We start from the raw sequence: 12,981 nt of genomic DNA on the forward strand, positions 1-12,981 counted from the left end.
GTAACAAAATATGCGTATAAGTGCATGGTTAAATGACAGAAGTCTAAAAAGCAGAAAATCTATAGAATGTAGGGTAGAGGGTAGACTAGGGAAGCATAACATTGCAAATCTAACTACATGCGATATTAGGTTATCTGTAAAACTTAATTTGTCATTTGAGATTACATATAATGTAATTCTGTGACGTTTGCTGGTATTTAAATAACATGCTATGCACATGTGTATGCTTGTAAACACACACACACACACACACACACACACACACACACACACACACACACACATACGGAATGAGGAGATGGCAGCCAATCTTCTACTCACTAGCCCACTCTATTCTTCATAGTGTTGTGATGGGCATTCAACACCTTGTGTTTTAAAGGTTTTTTTTTATTGTTGTTGTTGTTGTTGTTTGTTTGTTTTTTTAAGCTATTAAAGAAAATGATTATCCTGTGAGTGTAGAGAGTGGACACAAGGGGACCCAAAACAGGGACCTGAGAAGTGCTCAGACCACAAATAAAACTTACATCAGGAAGCTGAAAGAGGCCAGAGGTCTGTGTGCTAGCAGCTAGGAGCCTGTTGGTGTTGTAGACTTCAAAACACCCAGATGGCCTGGAAGTGGCTAATGGTGTGGGGAGGCAGGCAAGCTTCGACTAAGCAATTTCTTGAACGTGGGGTCAGATTGTCCTTGTTGAACTGAGCGACTGAAATGAAGACACTGAGGTGGCCGGGCAGCCAGTCCCCAAGAAGTGTTTCTAGCAGAGGAAACCGGAGCTCTCTGTAATCTAAAGCTGGAAGGCTGGGTTGCTGATAAAGGCTGAAGGGCCGGAGAAGGTGTGGCTACTGCTCTGTCAGATACATTCAAATTTCTTTTCAGGAGAAACTAACACTGCATACCTAGACTTTCCTGTTTGATTTCAACCCAGGCATGTTCTCGTGAGCGTTTTTACATTTGATCACAGAATGAGAGTCAAGGGCTTTTATGAGCAATTTTTTAATTCCAAATTTTGGCATTTCTGAGACAATAACAGGAACCGGAAAGCAGTGGCTGGGCAGGCTGTCTGTGGTGTGACGCACGTTGCTGGTCCAACAGCTGTAGTGGGCGTTGGCTTGGTTCTCACAAAATGCAATCTTCTAATGCTGGATCAAACAACCTTGATAGTTCAAAGAGACAGCAAGGGTTAGAATAAACCACAACTCAATCCGTCGGCAGTAACATAACCCCACCCTAACACACTAGAAGAGAACCTTCTGATGGTTTGTGCTGCACACCTCTTCACTGTAGGAACTCGACCATTCCTCTGCAAATCCTCTGAACACATACTAAACAAAGCTGTGGTACTGAAATGTGTTGAGTTATTAGAAAGGGGTAATGCAAGATAGACTTTTGACCTGAGTTTCCTTCCTCACCATCAGTCAGAAACTATCAACCTTCCTACGTGGTTAGGAAACGCATGTTTAAATGATCTCAGCTTAAAACAGGAAGAACTCATAGTACAGAGGAGGATGGTGGAACAAGAGAGGCTGAAATGCTTTCCACATCTAACAGTACATGATTTTGCATTACCTAGAAGACTCAATTTAAATTGTCATTTGGGATTCTGTGTGGTGTTGGTAGAAGGTGATATATTTACCATCAACTCATTCAAGGTTCCCCACAATATAAATTAACCTCACTCAGTGTTTTGTATACCAGAATAAGCTGCTGCCATGATTCACTTCTTACCCACTGATCTCTGAGATGATATCTTCTGGCTTAACAGGGTGGTACATGCCTTTAAACCCAGCATGGAGGATGCAGAGCAGATAGATCTGTGGAGTTAGAGGCCACTCCAGGCTGCACACTGAAACCTTGACTCAAATGATTTTTTTTTAATTCTTTTGATAATAATGACTGCCCAAAATTCCTGTTGAGTATCTTTTGTGAACTACATGGACAAGATACTGAGCATGTAATAAGATAATGAAAAAAGCTGTGAAGCATAAGATAGAGAAGGTTGAGGAGCCATGGGTAAGACTTCGTGGGCATTAGATGTCACCTTTCAGAGGGTGCAGTTTCTCCAGTCGCCACTGCATCCGTGTGTGTTTCCATTAACATGTTTATCTTCCTCCAACTGCCTTCAATGGAACCATTTCTTTTTCTCAGGTTATGAGTGGTGTGAAAAACACAGACAAGATCTTTATTAGAAAGCCTTTGTTCTATGGATTAGCAGTGTGATTGGTGATCAGAAAAAAACAGTTTATGAGAGGAAGAAAATGATGGAAGAATGTCTCTACATGTATGCACATGTGGCATGTGGATAGGAGGCTACAAAAGTTATTTAAAACAGTTATTTCAGTTACCATCATTGTGGTTGTACTCAACTCTCTCTCATCCTGTCTCTCCTCTCCTCTCCCCTCCCCTCTTCTCCCCTCCCCTTCCCTCCCCTCCCCTCCCTCTCCTCTCCTCTCCTCTCTTCTCTTATTTTTTTATTTTTTATTTTTGTCTTTTTGGAACAGCATCTCACTATGCTGCTCTAGCTGGCCTGGCATTCCCTATGTAGACCAGACTGGACTTGAAAACTCAGAGATACCTGCTTCTGTGTTTTCTTCCTTTTGGAAAATATTCGTTTGAGCACTGCCTAATATATTTTCTTGAGTCTAGGCCACAAAGCAATGCAGGCCTTGAGTGCCCATAGCAAGGGGTGGTGCCAAGGTCATAGGCAGATTTGGGGTGGAGTCACGGGAACAGCAGAGAGAAGACAGGACAAACCACATCAAGAGGAACATGGAGACTTACAACCGAATGGACCCCAAATCCATGTGATGTGTGACATTTAAGACATGCCCTGGTTTAGCAATGGGAACAGCAGAGCTTGTCTCCCATATCAGAACAGTAAGTAGCAAGCACTGCAGCAAGCCAGAAAGAAAGAGGGTCTAGGATGTGTGCTGTGGCCAGGGTTGCTTTCCTGACCTTTCTGTCTTGGAGTGAAGTGAATTAGCGTGAGTAGAAGGAACATCAGAAGTACATATTCTTTTGGCTTGGTGTCTGGAACACAGGTTCCTCTTCGTCCATGTGCGCCACTCAATGCCATCTGCTTCGTTTATTTAAACAAATGTGTCTCCTTGTCTACCAAGATATGCTAAGTGGAGAAACTACAACTGTAGATGAGAGAGGGGGGAGGAGAGAGAGAGAGAGGGAAGGAGGAAGAGAGAGAGAGAGAGAGAGAGAGAGAGAGAGAGAGAGGTGTATGCAGTGCACACATATGCTCAGTGTACACACTGCAGGAATTCAGTGAAAGAGACTAGAAGTAGAGTTTAACAAACAATAAAATTAAAAGATTAGCCAGTTTAAATCTATATTTAAAATGTCAGGGTTGCCAATATAGCTCAGTGGTATAGTAGTTGCCTGGCATGTATAAAGCCCTGTGTTTAGTCTCAAGTATGAGTATGCATGTGCACGTGTAGGCGCACACACACACACACACACACACACACACACACACACACACACACACCTGGATTAGTTGGGAAAAATATATTCAGAATCTGGGTGGTTTATGCACTAGGATGGCAGAAAATGATGAGATGCAAGGCTAGAATGATCACCAGCAGCCTACCATAGGCGATGGGACCAACTAAAGCCAAGCAAAGTTGGAAAATCAGTGAGTAGCACAGATGTCGTGAATTTGAACTAGGACTTTGGTAAAGGGCAAGAGAGAAGAAGACACATATCTGAACAGCAAGATGAAGGAAGAGTGAGAGGATCTGCACCCACACAGTGAAGCACAGGACAGCTGGTACAAAATGATGCATTTACCCAAACTGGGGAAACAGAAAAAATGTCAGGCATAAAAAAGATGAGTTCACTTTTGAATACATTGAACTGATCCCTCTATGGTTAAACAAAGCCTGACCCCCCCCCTACACCCCCCTACACCCCGAGAGTGCAGGTGCTGCAGGCTTAGTTTCTCATGAGTTAGGAGGTGGGGCCAAGAGGAAGGTAATTATATCCTAGAGAACTCTTCTTCACATAAAAATTAATGCTGTCTCACGGGGGGGGGGGGGGGGGGGGGGGGGCTCGGTCCCATGGGAGCGGGTTAGTTCCTCTGTTTTCTCATTCACAAGCAGTCAGGTCCCTTTCACTTCCCTTCCAGGTTGTCCTCACAGCCAGGGGTCTTTTCCAGGATGTCACAGCCATGCTATTTAGACTCTTTAGCTACCAGAATTGAGCCAAGTAAAACTCTTTATAACTCTATATAGTTATCTAGTGTCTGACACTTTGTTAGACCATCACACAATTAATAAGACAAAATCAACATATCTGGAATTAAACTTACAGAGATGAAAGCCAGGTAGAGAGGCCAGTGATTAGTGGAAAATGTATCAGGGTCATTACTTACTGGTATGAAACATCATCTCTACATCTGCAAAGAATGTGTGGCGCTCTCTTGGGTTTGGTCCTGACAAGGTGATTTCACACATAACTCATCCATAATGAGTTTGTCGTGTATTTTACCTTTAATGACAAGACACACTTTTATTTCTTGTCTAAGTCAAAATAAAGATACACGGGAATGCCCTGCTGTCTGTGTATGGGGTAAAATCTATGTCATGAACACAGCTTTCAAGTTAGCAGCAGTCCAAGCACGCCCCTCTGCTTTTCCCCAGGGAAAAGGCACTCGGAGCTGGCTTTGAGGCATCCGCTTGAATTGTGATCTTGCAAGGACTTCACTGTGGGTGACCCTGACGTGGGAATGAGGACTTGGGAAGTGAAGCACATGAACCAGGTTTATCAGATGTTTCTCATTCGACTTCCCACGGCATACACAACACAGGAGCAGAGGACAGTGGGGACAGGAGGCTGGGACCTCACTACACAATCCAGAAATGAAAGGGTGACTGAACATGCTCCTTGCTTCCTGCTGATTTGCACACCTCCCAGTGCCCCGCCAGTCTCCCGTAGGGTCTGTGAGTCTGGTCTGTTTTCAGTAAGTTTCCTTGAGTTCAATTAGTCAATTGGTCGCTGCCTCTTTTGATAAGGAACCTGGCAGAACATCAGGATACATTAAGTCATTCAATCAATAAGAAAGTGCCAAGTATTTATTTTCTAAGTAGACTTCCAATTGGAAAAATGATTACTATTAAAGCCACCAAGTGTAGCAGAGACCTCAACCATGACTTCTTTCAAAAGGAACTATATTAGCTTATTATCTCCAGCTCACAGCTAACCCCACCCCTCCCTGTCAGTCTGCTGTCTACCCTTTACAAGAATCTTGTCAGGCATGGCTAGGAGGATTCTAGCAAAGCCAATCAAGTTAATGAAGAAGCAATTCCTTTAATTTCTTAAATTTTGTTTAAAGTTATTAAAGATTTATTTTTGTGGATTCGAGAATCCGCTTAGAAAAGAGATTGTAGATACCCAACCAACATATGTTGAGTGGTGTTAGGGGCATAGCAGGGTGCCCATTGTTGAGAGTGTTCCTTTCATTTTTTCTACTCTGCAGTGTGCCTAGCATGCTGGCACATCTGTCAAGTGCCTGTCCCCACAAAGCTTACGTCCCCAGTAGAGGAGACAGGGAAGACGGATGTAAAATTAAATGAGTTGTGGCATGTATGAAGGACACTAAGAACTCAGACAGTGGCTAACAGACAGACTCCACTGCTCCCTACTCTCCAACCCCATACAAATACATTGGTCAGGATAGACCTCTCCAAAGACAGGACTGATGTGCTAGGACGCAGGTTGAGAGAAGGAGCCACTGAATAAGATTGAGGTGAAGCTCACCACTGTAAACTGTGGGACTTTGGGCTACTTGTCTGTGCCTTAGCTCCCTTATCTCTTAAACGTGTAGTGCAGGTTACCTGTCCCATGCAACTTCTGTGATGAACACCTGGTGTTTGTAAGGTATGGTGATGAGTCCCCAGCACACCGCATAAGCAAATGAGTACGAGCTGTTTTTGAAGCATTTTTCTTATTATCCCAAAAGAAAAGCCAGCACCTGTGAAAGCCCAAGCCCGAGGCAGGACAGAACCTCAGCACATCAAACTGAAATAAGTTTATATTGAGAGCAGAGAAGATATAGAGACCTTACGTGGTAGAAACAGGATCAAACAATGCAGAGACTTGTGGTTCTTAGCAAAGCCTTTGGATTCGTCTTCCTAAGTGGAGAATGAAGCAGGAGATAATTATGTTGTAAGATCATCACTTCCTCTGTGGAGCGAATGGACTGCAGAAGCTGCTGTAGGAGTGGCCTGGCCAGCTAGAAGGACACTGTCCAGTTTTCAGGGGGAGAGGTGCTGGTGGTTTAGGCCTGAAGGAAAGAGGAGAGAGCAGGTTCAAGTGTATGCTGGAGACAGACTTGGCAGCACTGTGAATAAGTTGAGTATGAGGAAAGGGGAGCAGGGAGGAAGACAGAATGGAATATACAGCTGTGTAAATGTTCATTGAATAAGAGTAGCTAACTGAAATTCAGCTCACAGGGCTGAGAGGTGGAACTGTGGGTAAGCAGTGTGCAAGCCCGAGTTCAGTCCGCAGAACCCACAGTGAAAGGAGAGAACCAACTCTTGAAAGTTGTTCTCTGACCTTTGTAAGCAACACACACACACACACACACACACACACACACACACACACACACACAAAATCATACTCCTTTCCCCAAAGCAATAGAGGAAGCATGAGAAAAATTAAATAAAATTCAGCTCACACATGGCATGGGCTCCATCCACTTACACGAAGGGTAATTGGTACAAAGGCAATGCACACTTAGAAACAGACCCAGACTTAATTCTGGCCAAGGCTACTAGATAAATGGTCTTGCAAAAGATGAAACTAGGTAGAAAAAGAGATTTGTAAGGGCAAAACAATCAAGACTTGAGGCTTCTGTTTGTTCCTTAATTTTGCTTTGTGTATCTATGAGTATGTATATGTGAATGTGTCTACGTGTGTATGTGTGTGCACATGTGCACGTGCACATATGTGAATGACTTGTAGGAGTCAGTTCTCTCCTTCCATTAAGGGGGACTCAGGTATTGAACAGGTCATCAGGTTTGGGGATAGGTGCCTTTACCTGCTGAGTTGTCTTGCCAGCCTGGACTTTTGTTAACTTTGAGATGCCTCAGCAGAGACTACAGGCCAGAAGTTGATTGCCTAATACTTACCTTCTATCCATCCACTTTGATAATCCTAGCAACTTATCCATAGATGCTTTCAAGTGTTCACACAATATAGTAATATTACAAAATGGATGGGGCTTGTTGGTGGATGCCAATAATCTCAGCCTCTGATGAGGACGAGACAGAGGGATGTCCAGCTCAGGAATAGACTAGGCTATAAGAGTGAGTTCTGTGTCAGCCTGGGCAGCTTAGTGAAACCCAGTCTTTAAAAAGTAAAAGCAGAGAAGGAGACAGGGCTCAGCGATTGAGCACTTGCCTAGTTATCACACAAAGGCACTGGAGTTGATCCTCCTTTCGATTCCACACAAAAGGGCATCCTGGTCCCTTCTCCATCCTCTTCCCTCCCTCACTGAGTGTTCTCAGGCCTCCAGACAACGGTAAGTGGTGAGAACAGCAGCCTTGCCTTCCTCCAGGTCTCAGCAACAATGCCATAGTGATGTCCATTCAGTGAACTTGACAGTTGTGCTCTTCTAGGGACCACTATCGGAATAACGAGGCACCTTTCTAATCCTGGTGAAGGATTACTATTTATCTTAGACTGTATTGAATGCTTCCTTTTTTCCAGATAGTGAGCCAATGCCGTGTTTCCACTATTTGGTTCTCTGTGATTGAACTCGGTCTTCAGTCTTGGCAGCAGGAGTCCTCACCTACTGCGCCATCTTGCCAGCACTACCAATGTTTTGAATCAGCTATTCCAAAGAGCTAACTCCGAAGAAGGACTCTTACTGAGGCAGAGCTTCTTGAACTGATGACAATGTTTTGAAATATACATAGTGTTGGTGGTCATACAATCACATGAATATCTGAGTATCTTAAACCACTGAACTATATGTCTGTTAAAAAATTTTAAGCTGGTTTAATGGTGCACACCTTTAATCCCAGCACCTGGGAGGCAGAGACAGTAGATCTCTGAGTTTGAGATCAGCCTGGTCTAAAGGACAACCAGTGTAAACTCAGAAACCCTGTCTGGAAAACAAAACCAACAAAAAGGTGAATTTTATGTATGTGAATTATCTCAGTAAAGTTTATAACTTGAGTTTTATAACCTGTGAATGTAGCAGTTAAAGTTTCAAGTGCTACATCAGACCTGTGTGTGATGGTGGGTTTTGCTTTTATGTTTTTTGTTAATCATTGGCTCTTCACAACTTCTAGGACTATAATTTGAACTTATATCTCAAAGACCATGTGTTGGAAATTTAATTCCCTGATTCTTATGTTATTGCTATGTGGAGATGGGTCTCTATGGGAAGTAGTTAAGATTAGATGAGGTCATGAAGATAAAATGGGATGAAACTGGTAGCTGTATGACAAAATTAACAAGACCCAAACTAAGGAACTTCCCCTATCTGGTCAATGTGTGATCCATCATGTTATATCACAGCAAGAAGGGCCCCGCCAGATTCCTATGTGATGCTCTTACACTTGCCAATCTCCAGAGCCAGCGACCAAGTAAACGTCTATTCTCTACCAATTACCCTGTTAGCTGGCAAAAAAAAAAAATTAATTAACACACAAAATTTTTACAAATTAACCATATAATTAATAGGATTACTGGGAAGGTTGGAATCATCAATATATCATCCTTAAAACCTTCAAGCTTAAACAATGACTGCTTCTGGTATCCAGAAAACGCTAGACATGTTCTATCCATCAAAACAGAGCCAACATAAGGAAAGTAGGTCAGAGAACCCAGTCCAGCTCAAACTTGGCATCAGATGATCCAATGTTTCTTTCTCCACATAATCGCGATGTTCTAATCGGTTTGTGACTCTGACCTTTCGGGCAGCAGGCAGCCTATTATTACTTAGGCTGACGAATCCAGAGTCAACATTTGGAAGCTGGAGAATGCCCATCTTCTTTCAAAATCTTTTGGCTTTTAAAAAGCTGAACACAGCAAAAAGCTTTGCCAGCAGTCAGCGCCTTCATGCAAATGAACTAATCCATAAACACGATACAACTAGAGAATGAAGAAAACCAGAGCGTGTATGTTTAATTTATATGGTAAATAGGTTTAAATACAGAAAATATATTGATTGACACTCATTTTTCAAAGTAAGAAAAGCAAGTTCAAGACCAGCTTGGAAAACAAAGGCAAATAGCAAATTATTTCAAAATACAGGGAAAAAGCAACAAGGAAGTAGAGCTGCTGTGAAGCTGAGAAACAGTTGCAGTCTTAGAGTGAAGAGTTGATTTCTCTATTCTATCATGTTTTTATTTATAGACACTAAATCAAAAAATAACTGAACCCAAATTAGAAAATGTTAAATGAAAAATTCCAAGTATCTGTTTCATTTCTAGGCCATCAGTGACAACATTCTTTACTCCATTGAAAACCCACAATAAATAATCATCTATGATTATAATCCAGCAATTTTTGTTAAAAAAAAATCTATGTGTGGGCTCTTTTTTTGCATAGAGTTAAGGACCATTTCTTTTCTGCAAGAATATATCACTCATTTACATTAGCAATATGGAGTGTTAAATATATTATTTAATGAATCATCTAATTACTGAAAATTTCCCCAGCTTCAAAGAAATTTACTTTTCTTTCTTTCTTTCTTTGTGTGTGTGTGTACATGTGTAGAGCACACATACCATGGCACATGCATGATGGTGGGAAGACACGCAATTCGGGGGAACGTCTGGGATGAACTCGGTGCCTCTGTCTGGCTTAAAGGTCACTGCCTTAACCACAGACCCATTTCACTGGTCCTTTCTCCATCCTTCTAACACATAAAAAGTCTATTCTTTAATATCTTGATAAATAAATTCTACAAACAGAAAGTACTAAAACACATCAGAAACAGTGGTAAAACTTTCCATTAGGAACGTTATTTGAAATCTTGAAAGGGCATTTCCTCCCAGTTGCACTGTACTGAGAAATAGGGAGTTTGCACAGAAAAAAAAATTCATTTAATAAAATAATAAATTGACTCTCTGGGAAACTGGACACACAGCTTCAGAATAGTCCTGGGAACAGTCAGCTTCTTAAGAATTTAACACCTTCTGTTCATGAGAAGGAAAATGAAGTACCAAGGACTTGGTGTGCAGGTGCAGGGGCACAGATGGAAACCAAGACAGCAAATGTAATTTTAGAATCAGTGGCCCACCTGATTCAAATAATCTTTGCTGTGAGCGGGTAAGATGCTGTGAGAAAATGCAAGTATGAAAAACAGCGTATTCAACATTCATTCCTGTTTTAGGTTTCTTCGTTTTAATTTATATACCGGGCAGGGAGTGCCCCCACACTGCCTGTGAAGAGCAGAGAATAACCTGTGAAAGTTCTCCTCACCATGTGGGGTCCAGGTATCAGACTCGGTCCTGAAAATTGTCCTCAGCCCTCAACACAGGCACCATGGCAGGAGGAGATGCACACACACACACACACACACACACAAATGTAATAAAAATTTTAATAGAGGTAACTCATGACAACACTTGCTAATAGCAAAGACTTGACATGCTCAAATACATAACTGTGCGTGCTTTACACACTTCTGAATACTAACATAGTATGCATATAATGTCAAGAGAAAAACACAGTAGATGACTTCTAGGAATGGAATAATTCAGTTTTATGAGGCATCCTGTGTGCACATTTGTGTACATGTGACTATGCCTACACATCACAGATGGTATCGGAGAGGATATGAAACATGTAAGCTGATCACTTAACCTCTGGAGAAAATGGTTGTAACGCTTCATATTGGAGGGTTTGAGATTTTATAACTTTGTAACTTTTGCAAAATATGCTTTTAATAATACGTATCTTTTACCTTTGTGTGTGTGTGTGTGGGGGGTTGCCTCCTTCCCTTCTATGCATGTTGAGACATGGTCTGCTGTGGTGCAAACAAGCCTACCAGTCCCATCTCCCATCTCCCATCTCCCGCTCCTAAGGGCTGGGACTAGATGAGAGCACCACAAGGTACAGCTGTGTGTGTCTGTCAGCTGATAAATGCAAAATAAAACATGAGCTTTCCCAGGACACTTAAAGAAGCAAGGCAAATTAAAAAAGAGACCAAATCTGAACATACTCCGGCGTTCATTACCAGCAATAAAGTGAATTCTGCGTTTAGTTCACAGTAAGTAAGAATTTAATGGAGACATAAGAATCACATTCTATGCTCAGTGAAGAACGATCTGCAGTAAAGGGTAAGGCTGTGTGGTTGAGCCTGTTCTTACGTTGCAAATAGGGAAATAAACTTTTTTTTTCAGTTGTAGAGTATCCAGTTTTGTGTGAAATTTAATCTTAATTCAACCAGAAATCATAATACATTGTATCCCTCAACAGTTTTCATTTAAAATATGTTAATTAACATAGGAATAATTCTAAGTACCTTGTATGTATTAATTAGCTAATTACAACCATTATTTTAATCAACCTTATTTTCACAAAGGAAGAAAACAAGACACACACAATTTTAGATGAAATAATTTGACAAAGGTCACTCTGCTTGTAAGTTAGGGGGCTGGGATTTGGAATATTTCAAATATTTCCATCACTCCATATTATCTTTTGAAGAATTCTAAGTAAAATTATTTTTAAGAAATCACTAAATGATATTATAATATTAGTTTTGTTTCAGTATCCAAAAGATCATAAGGGTAGTGGAAAGTGTATCATTTACAAAGAATAAAATTGGATTGCTGGCTGGGGCTTGAGAGATGACTGGGCAGTTAAGAGCAGGGACTGCTTTTGCAGAGGACCTGAGTTTGGTTCCTGACACCCACATCAGCTCCTCACAAATACCTGTACCTCCAGAGTATCCGACAACCTCCTCTAGCCTCTTCTAACACCTGTGCTTAAGAGAGAGAGGGAGAGAGAGAGAGAGGGAGGGGAGGGAGGGAGAGAGGGAGGGAAGGGGAAAGGGGGAGAGGGAGAAGGAAGGAGGGAGGTAGAGAGAGACTAAAAATAAACATTACAATAACTTGACTTATTGCCTCCCTCCCCATAACTCAAAGATTCTTTGCTACTATTGTGTCATATCGTGGGTATCACACTTATAAAAACACATTCTTTAGGAAGGAAATAGCAATGATTTTGAGAAACTAATTAGGTTGGACTGATTCTTGTTTACTTAAAGAGACTGCTATGAACCAACCCCTTAATTCTGTTTATGCAGTCTGATGCAAAGACCCACAGGCAAATTAAGCAGTGAATAACCTAAGATTCATTTTTTGTTAGAAATGAAGTTGTATGAACTATTGTTCTGCTTTGTTTTATTATTCTAAATAATAAAAAAAAAAACTCAGTTCAGTAGAGGCATACATTGTTGGGACATGAATCCATGACTGGAGTGTTTACACCTATTGTACAAAACAAAATCCACCTATAAGGTGAGAAATAATCGAAGAATAACAAAAGAGGGTACTTTGTTTTCCTTTTAATCGAATGAAATAAATAAAATTATGACAATGGTTTACCTTTACTTTGTTTTATCTTTAAGTTTGGTTTTTATTGGTTGATTAATTGTTAGATTGGCCTGAGTTGAAACTTGCTTCAGAGGAGGCTGGCCTCCAACTTGTGGTGATGCCCCTACCTCTGGCTCTCTGTAGCTAGAGCTTTCTTGATCCTGCCTGGCCCATGGTCAGGACAAATCTCTCTCACTCACCAGTCTCGCAGCTGCTCAGACCCAACTGAGTAAACACACAGAGACTTATATTGCTTACAAACTGTATGGCAGTGGGAGGCTTCTTGCTATCAAGTTCTTCTATCTTAAATTAACCCATATATTAATCTATAAATTGCCACATGGCTTGTGGCTTACCTGTATCTTTACATGTTGCTTGTCATGGCAGCGGCTGGCAGCATCTCCTGACTCAGCC

The 12,981-nt window shown here is 41.5% G+C and overlaps 1 long non-coding RNA gene across 1 annotated transcript in view; it reads right to left on the bottom strand.

Moving 5' to 3' along the window:
* Positions 1–975: 975 nt before the first annotated feature.
* Positions 976–12,981, bottom strand: part of LOC118585892 — a 31,090-nt gene continuing 19,084 nt past the window's right edge. Inside the window, exons 3-4 of the long non-coding RNA XR_004945249.1 lie at positions 6,067–6,290; positions 976–1,151 (exon numbers count right to left, since the gene is read on the bottom strand). This is a non-coding gene — a long non-coding RNA (uncharacterized LOC118585892). The remainder of the gene's footprint in view (positions 1,152–6,066; positions 6,291–12,981) is intronic.

This window comes from Onychomys torridus, chromosome 6, assembly GCF_903995425.1.
Source record: "Onychomys torridus chromosome 6, mOncTor1.1, whole genome shotgun sequence".
NCBI classification, from domain to species: Eukaryota; Metazoa; Chordata; class Mammalia; order Rodentia; family Cricetidae; genus Onychomys; species Onychomys torridus.